This window comes from Oratosquilla oratoria, chromosome 34, assembly GCF_046742065.1.
Source record: "Oratosquilla oratoria isolate Oo_2021 chromosome 34, ASM4674206v1, whole genome shotgun sequence".
Classification (NCBI taxonomy): Eukaryota; Metazoa; Arthropoda; class Malacostraca; order Stomatopoda; family Squillidae; genus Oratosquilla; species Oratosquilla oratoria.
The window spans coordinates 48,633,268-48,641,543 of record NC_134810.1 but is presented as its reverse complement, the minus strand read 5'-3'; positions in this window follow the sequence as shown (position 1 = coordinate 48,641,543).

Here is an 8,276-nt window from a genome sequence, read left to right as displayed (position 1 = left end):
GTGCGGGTCCACGTGGTGCCCCGCCCAATCGAAACCAACCCACCACTAAATAGTCTTAAAGTGAAAATATATACATGTATATCCAAAGGAAACATACATAGGCTATTGTCGTTAATGCATATGTACGCATGCATGTATTGTATACGTGCATACATATATGCATGCATACACAAACACATTTACTTTTTTTTTTTTTTTTGAGGGGGAAGGGGACTTTTACTGCCTCCCCACACTTCAATCTTGGCCTGGAGATTAATCTCCATTCAAAGAAAGAATGCTGATCACTTTTATATTTTTTTCTCTGACTCCTTTCCGTCTCCGCCCTCCCTCTTCTTGACCAGCACCCCCACGAATCTTTGTCGCCACGCTGCCCTTGAGGACAGAAGCGCCGGCATCGCGGAGGCAATCCCTCTTGGCCAGGTGTCCGCCCGTGCAGGTAAGCAGCAGCAGCAGCAGCAGCAGCCGGTGACCTCCGTCCTCCCACGCTCCGCCGCCGCAGCCGCACGATCTCGACCGACCTGCGCAGGTTCCGGCAGGCAGGCAGCGCCTACCCGCGCCCGGCCGGCCTGTCCGGGTGCTTTGAACCCCGCGAAGGCCGCGTGACTCGCTCGCTCTGTAGACTACCCCCTCATTCCGGGGAACTCCCGGCATAGTCTGCACCCCGATGGTTGTGTCCTGATCGCAAATGAAACGGTCTTAAGGTTGTGTCCGGGGGGGAGGGGGGGTTAAGATAGTGTCACGGGGGGAGCGGGGGTGGAGTAAAATAATTGCCCATTGGGGAGTTAAGATTTTTTACATTACAGTGGGGGTACATATATCACGTCTGGAAAATTACCACATGGCTTGCCACATTTTACATACATGAATCCAATGTTGAGTTTCTTGGTCATAGTTCATTTTGTGCAGAACCTTTGATACCGAACCTGTTTCTCTAATTTCTTATTTTTCTGTGTACCTTTATGTTGGCTAAGCAATTTTTGTGGGAGTAACGGAGTCTCATTGACTGAATGCATCAAGCTGAGGGAGTGGTAAATCAAAGAGCAACATGTGCACAGTGAGTGGGGGTTACTGGAGCCCCTGTCCTTGTTATTCCCCATAACAGCATTGCCCATTCTGATCAATATGATGAATTATACTTTAATAGAAGACATTTTGTCTAGCACTTGGTGATCAGCTACTGGTTCCACTATGGCTAGATCAATATACTTTTCACATGGTATTACCCATTCAATCTTTAAAAATTATTTGGGAAGCAGCTTTTTTTCAAATGAACCTCTGCACTTCTGAAAGTCTATGCATGTCACTGTAATGGAGGAAGGATTGAACACCTTCCTATGGTGTGGGTTTACAACCCACATAACTCAGAGACACTTTAACCTTTTCACTGTAGAGGAAAGTTTTCCAGGGCTGAATAAAACTGTCTGGTGGCAGTGAGAATAAATGACTAAACAAACAACTCAAGTTGTAAAATGTAGCAAAAGTGATACTTGGAATGGGCTTAACCCGCTCATTGTGCAGAGAGAATTCCACTCATACAAATACAATTACCTCTTAACATGCCTTAAATATTACCACTCCTACTTCCTCATGTATACTTTCCTTAGAAATCCAGCGTGTCAATGAGTGAACTATGCTGCTATATTTTCCCTCCTCACCACTATCTTGGAAGGCATAGGATCCCCTTGCTAATTCTAACCCCTGGAAGTTTTTCCCAGTTACCATACCCCACCTTCATCTCTTTGGCCCTCTTTTGAACTACTACATTAATTAATTGAAAGGATGGGATCCAACGTGTTTTATTTTTGTCTCTAAAACTTACCTAAATTCATGCACATGGAAAGAAAACAAAGGTTTGTCATATCATTATAAATGATCAAGTAGATAACTTTAAAGGACTCAAAGTAAATTACTTAAAATTAATTAGGATATCTGAAATGAGCTGTAACCATGATCACAAAATAGTGTATTAAAATATATATATATATATATATAGAGAGAGAGAGAGAGAGAGAGAGAGAGAGAGAGAGAGAGAGAGAGAGAGAGAGAGAGAGAGAGAGAGAGAGAGAGAGAGAGAGAGAGAGAGAGAGAGAGAGAGAGAGAGAGAGAGAGAGAGGCAATTAACAAATTTATACACCAAAACTGAAAGATGCTCCTGCTTAGTTTATGTCCTTGACAACATGAACTGTAGAAAAAGGAATATAACAATACTTGATTTACAGTAGCCCACAATGGTTCTCATGCCATCTCTGAGAAGGACTGCTGGACTGTCGCTTATACTGTATGAATATGGGTCTTCCTGTATCATCAACTATTAGGAGGGGAAAAGTCTGCCCCAAAAGCCAAAAGATACAACCAATAATGTAACAAGAAAAAGCTAGTACAGTATAAAAAATAAGGAATGAAACCATATTTGCAATTTAGATTCATAAATAATAGGATGATAATTATCATAAAAAACAAAGAATAGTTATAAATGTTTTAACCAAAACATACACATACATATACCAAGGGCTTTTTTTCCCTTACAAGGGAGATAGCCAAAGTCGAAAGGCATAATTCCACTCCCACCCATTCCATCCCCACCCACACCATTCCCATTTACCACCCTTCCCTTCCTTCCTCCCTTTTTTTCTTGGCTATTCCTGGATGGCAGGCCACCCCTGCATCTCACCCTCTGCCCTGGGTCAAAAGCAATGCACCAAGAAAGCTCATCCACAGCAAGACTGCTTCATTTAATCAGCGACCCCCCTTCTCCAGCTCCTCTTTCAGAATAAGAGATGACAGGGAAAATCCCCTCCAGGCTGCATCAAATTATCATTCACACATAACCATTCCCTAACCCATCCATCCCCCACCCACTCACCCATTCCCTTCCATGCATCATAGCATTATCCATACACAACCATTCTCCATTCACCCCTATCTTCTGCCTTCTCCCTTCCTTCCTCAACATACATCCCCCTTTCTCAATGACCCTTTTATCTCATCCTCAGTTCACTCCACCCACCTCTGCCTTTCACACTTTATTTACTAATCTTTCTTCACTCATTCTTTCAATGTGTCCAAACCATCCCAATACTCTTTCACCAACCCTATCTCCCAACTCCTTTTCCACCCCACTATCCTCCTTGTTTCTCACTCTATCCAGCTTAGTAACCCCTACCATACTTCTCAGACATTTTTCAAACATTTAAACTCTTCTTCTCTTCCTCTCTTTTGTTTCATGTCTCTGCCCCATACAGTGCTGTCAGCACAATCACCCCTTCATATAATCTCCTCTTAACATCCATTTCCAAATATCTATTTCTCATTACATTTTTAATCCCCCAAGGTATTTGCTTGCTTTTATCAATCTACAATCTACCTCCACTCTTTTTCCTGCCACATGTGACCTCAAGTATCTAAAGCTATCCACTTCCTCCAGCCTCACTCTTTAGTACTCAATTCCAATCTGCTGCCATCCTCTCCCCTTGTAGATCTCATCACCTTGTGCAGAAAGTCTTAGATCTAATCCTTTTGCTATGTTTTACAACTTCAAATTATTATTCTACCCAGCACTGGGTGATTTTATTCAACTGGAGCAAACTTCTGAAGTGAAAAATTTAAATACATCTCATGCCTCAAGTAAACCGTTTACTGTGATTTAGTCCTTTATCTATTCTGCTTAAGGGAATACCTCCCCACCATCCCTTACAGCAATCTCTTAAACAGGGATAAGAGGCTGTCATGAGGGGAACAAATTGGAAAAGATGATATGTTTGAGGGATGCAAAGAAAGAATAGTTTAGACTAGGGGTCACCAAATAACTGAGAGAATGATGAATGCGGGCTGCATAACCATTCTGTTCAATATAACACAGTGAATACACAAAAAATAAAGACAACCAACATATCTATTTACCAATACACAAAACACAAAATACACAAAAAATAAAGACAAGCACCAAATCCAGCCCATGGACCATAGTTTTGTGACCACTGGCTTCCAAATTAGAACCAAACATGATTTGAAAACTAGGTGTGATAATTGGAGAATAAGAGACAGGTTCCATGAGGATAGCTCCTTTCCTGTGAATTACAATCAGGTAACTAAATACAGAAGATGAAAGAAAGAACAGCTGGAAAAAATTAGGTGAAAAGAAAAGTACAGGTCCACAGGAAATTTAGCTCAAAGTATTTTCCATTAGTGTTACTGGACTGAGTTGAAATATTCATAACCTGCCTCTTTTCATTCCTTTAATTCATATTCATATACTAATTTGTTTACACCTTGCTAATTGCTTATATTATAGATCACCCTTCTCACAGTTATTTTGTCAACCACCCTAGAAAACACAACCACATAAGGAACACAAGCCTATAGGATGTAGTCCACTTTACCAGTGGTTTTACTCCAATCATGAGTAAGTAGATCTGTACCACCACACCCAGGAGTAGGTACTGAGCACCCCAACTACCATGATGTATCAAGATAGGTACTCAATAAAGGTACAACAAAAATAACTAAAAATATAAAGGGCACTGCACATTGACAAATTAATTGCAAGAATCAAAACTACCTTCAAAATATAAAGGAAAAGACATTATGTCCATATTCAAGGTACAAAATACTGAATAAACTAATAATCAAATTCCAGTTCTCAACCATTTACAATTATGGTTAGAAAGATATTTTAGAACAAAATGAGAGAGAATGAAACCATAGTTGAAAATAATTTCACATGGACAGTTTGCTTTCCAATCTAGCATAGAATGGAAACTAAGTATAATGGATGGACATAATTTATCAGTGGTTCATTATAAATCTAAGGAGATTACCAATACATGCCAAAAAAAGGAGTCATATGTGGGCAGGTGAAAACAATGATAGGCCACCAGGAAAATACTGAACAAAAATAAATTATATGCATAGTACATGACTGTAAGTACTGACACCAGTTATGCTTGTGTACATAAATGGGTTACTGAACTGCAGACAATGCAAAATTATAGAAAATAAGAGAAGAGAGACATTCATGAAATTAAGCACAAAGATTTAAATAAAACATAAAATAAAAGCTAAAAATTAACATGAATAAATCCAGTGAGATTGAAATATATGGAAAGAATTTTTTTTTTATATATTCATATATTTATATGCTGTCTTGTTGCATTGCTTCTGATCCAGACTGTGGACATGAGGAGCTAGGATAAAAGTGAAACAAATGGGTAATGGATAAGAGTGGGATGGGTGGGAGTGGGTGCATGCCTTGACTTTGTCACCTCTCTTATAGACATTCATATGAATAGGAGAGGAGTCAGTAAAGAAGTCTGACAAGGTAAAAGACAGATGTAATTATACACAAGAAGACTGAATCAGATGATCACATCTTCCTTTCTTGATCTTGATTTTTTATATATTTATGTAGGCCAAGTTGAATTACAGCAGTACTTTACATGTATATCTTTAGTGCAATACATTTGCATATGGTATTACCACTTATTCTACCAAGTCAAATGCCTTCTTGTAATCTACAAAAAATAAAAACAAAGATTTATTGCAATATGTCATTTTCTTGATTACATGATTCATTGCCTGAAGATGGTTAGATGGTCTACAGTACATCATCCATTTCTGAAACCTGCCTTCTCTTGGGTGTTTTTTATCTGAAACTTGAATTACCTTATAAGAATCTTGGGAAAATCTATGTACACTTTTGTTAAACTAATCAGTCAGTAATTACTAAGGACTTTCTGGTCTCCTTTCTGGTGATGTAAAATAGCTGGAATGCAGAAATGCTTTCCTTAAATATACAATGGCTATAGGTGAACCAATCTATAATGAACTTCCTTCTCTGCATTTTTGAGAAGACTTAACAATATGCCATCTTCCTTTGGTATTTTCCCTCATTCAGTGCTTTTTACAGTGAATACTACTTCTTCATTTGTAACTTCTGGTACACTGTTAGCATCTGTAGATAAATTTACTAACTGAACTATGTATCAGAGGAATAGAGCTCTTGGTAAAATTCTTCTACTCATTTTACTATTCTGCCTCTACTTTATTGTAATAAGGTCTCCATTCCTATATTTCAAACAAATCAACTACTGCCTCCTAAGAACTAGTCTACACTAAGACTATTAATATTTTTACCTTTCTCATCAGTTTCCTCTACATAATACATGTTTCTTTCCCTTTTTTTTCTACTCTCTCTTATTGATTGGCTTGTCCAGTTTTGCTCTCTCTACTTTGTCCCTCCTGGATTTAATTTGCATTTTCTCTCTTCTTTTCCTATAATAACAAAAATTAATAAAAAAAAACATTAGGGAAACAATTCTGGTAATTCAAATTTTGTACAAATTGTAACTTTTTTCCAGACATAAAGAGTATTTCTACCCTTGAAATATTTAGCCAAAAAGGTGGAATCATAAATGCATCAAAGAAAAGTATTGAGGGTAACAGAATAGAGGGATAGCACAAGATAAAAGTGATCAGTATTCCTTTTTGAATGGAGATTAGTCTCCAAACATAGAAGAACCTCTTAAACATAAGGCTGTACCTATAATACATGAGTTCAAATCTAAGTATGATAATTGGAAATCAAGGATATAGATTAAGTTGGAACTTTACATGAATTTGAGTCTAAGTATGTTAGAAAATTAGAGAATAGGAGATGGGAGCCAATGAGCATTGTTCCTTTCCCATATACAATTAGGTAAATATAAAGAAATTCATTGAACAACGAGCAAGAACATACTAGCATTTCTGCATTCAGGCTACCAAACCAACACAGAATGGGCCTAGCCATGTATGCAAATTGCCCAAGATGCAATCAGCATATGGAAGGCGCTGACTACTTCATCTTACAATGCCCAGCTTTACTTTCATCCAGACAACAACACAATATCTCTTCCATAAGCAGTGGCAGATCCAGGGGTGTGTGCTGAGGGGGCTGAAGCCCCCCAAATTTGTTCTTTCACTACCTCATTGTAGAGAGCGAAAAACCTGCCACATGTACAACAGTACATGGCAAAAAGCAGTATTACAGTGGCAGAAGTATACACAACACATCACTGAGGGTAAATCTTTAAAATGTACTATTGAATATTACTTTTGCCCAATGTTTTGAAAAAAATAAAGTGAGAACATATACATCAATTTATACATACATATACCAAGGCTTTTTTCCCCTTACAAGAGAGGTAGCCAAAAAGGAAAAGGCACAAAATCATTCTCACCCATTCCATCCCTGAATACACTCCACACCCCTCCACCCTCACTCTTATCTTAGCACCTCCTGGATGACGGGTCATCCCTGCACCTTATCCACTGCCCTGGGTCAGAAGCAGTGTCGCAAGACACAGCACATCCACAGCAAGGCCGCTTCATTAAATCGGCGACCCCCCTCTCCGTCCCCCCATGCATAAAAGGAGAAGACGGGGAGAAATCCCTTCGGGCTGCGTCAAATTTTGCTCACACATACTACCTCACCCCCCATCCCCCCCGCCCATTCCACCTCATGCACCACAACATCATCCATGTACAACCATTCTCCATTCACCCCTGTCTTCTGTCCTCTCCCGTCCTTCCTCAACAGACATTCCCCTCTTCCCCAAAGCCCCCTTCACCCCATCCATCCACCTCATCCTAGGACATCCCCTCATGTTCACTCCCTCCACATCTGCCTTCCATACCTCTTTTACTAGTCTTTCTTCACTCATTCTTTCCATGTGTCCAAACCATCCTAATACTCTTTCATCAACCCTATCTCCCAACATCAATTTATATTCAAAATAATTGTATTCGTGCCACAGAGTACATCTCTTAATGAGCATCATCTTTATTTTCATAATTCAGGTTAGCCACCCCCAAGTGTCATCTACATTTACAAAATTCTGGTTAGCCCCCGCTCCCCATTTTGATCCTGGATCCACCACTATCCATAAGTGACATATGGGGAAATCCAGTGGTTGTTGATGGCTACATGGGGGACATAGGTTTCCTCAAGAGAGATCTGGGGCACCAGATTGACTGATCATTAATGAATACTGTGGGCCTTGGTCTTTATGGATATCACTGAAGATCCTAAAATATTGACTCCATAAAAAATGCAGTCAATACCCTATGGGTAGTGCCAGATAGATGAATACAATAGGCAGAAAGAAAAGTGCCACCTGACATGAAAGACTGAAAATAAGTTTAAATTCCTTCAACACTGATAAGGTACTGCAGAGATGAATAAGATACCTTAGCATCAGAAAAAAAAAGAGTACCGGTACCTTATGGTAAGGAAAAGA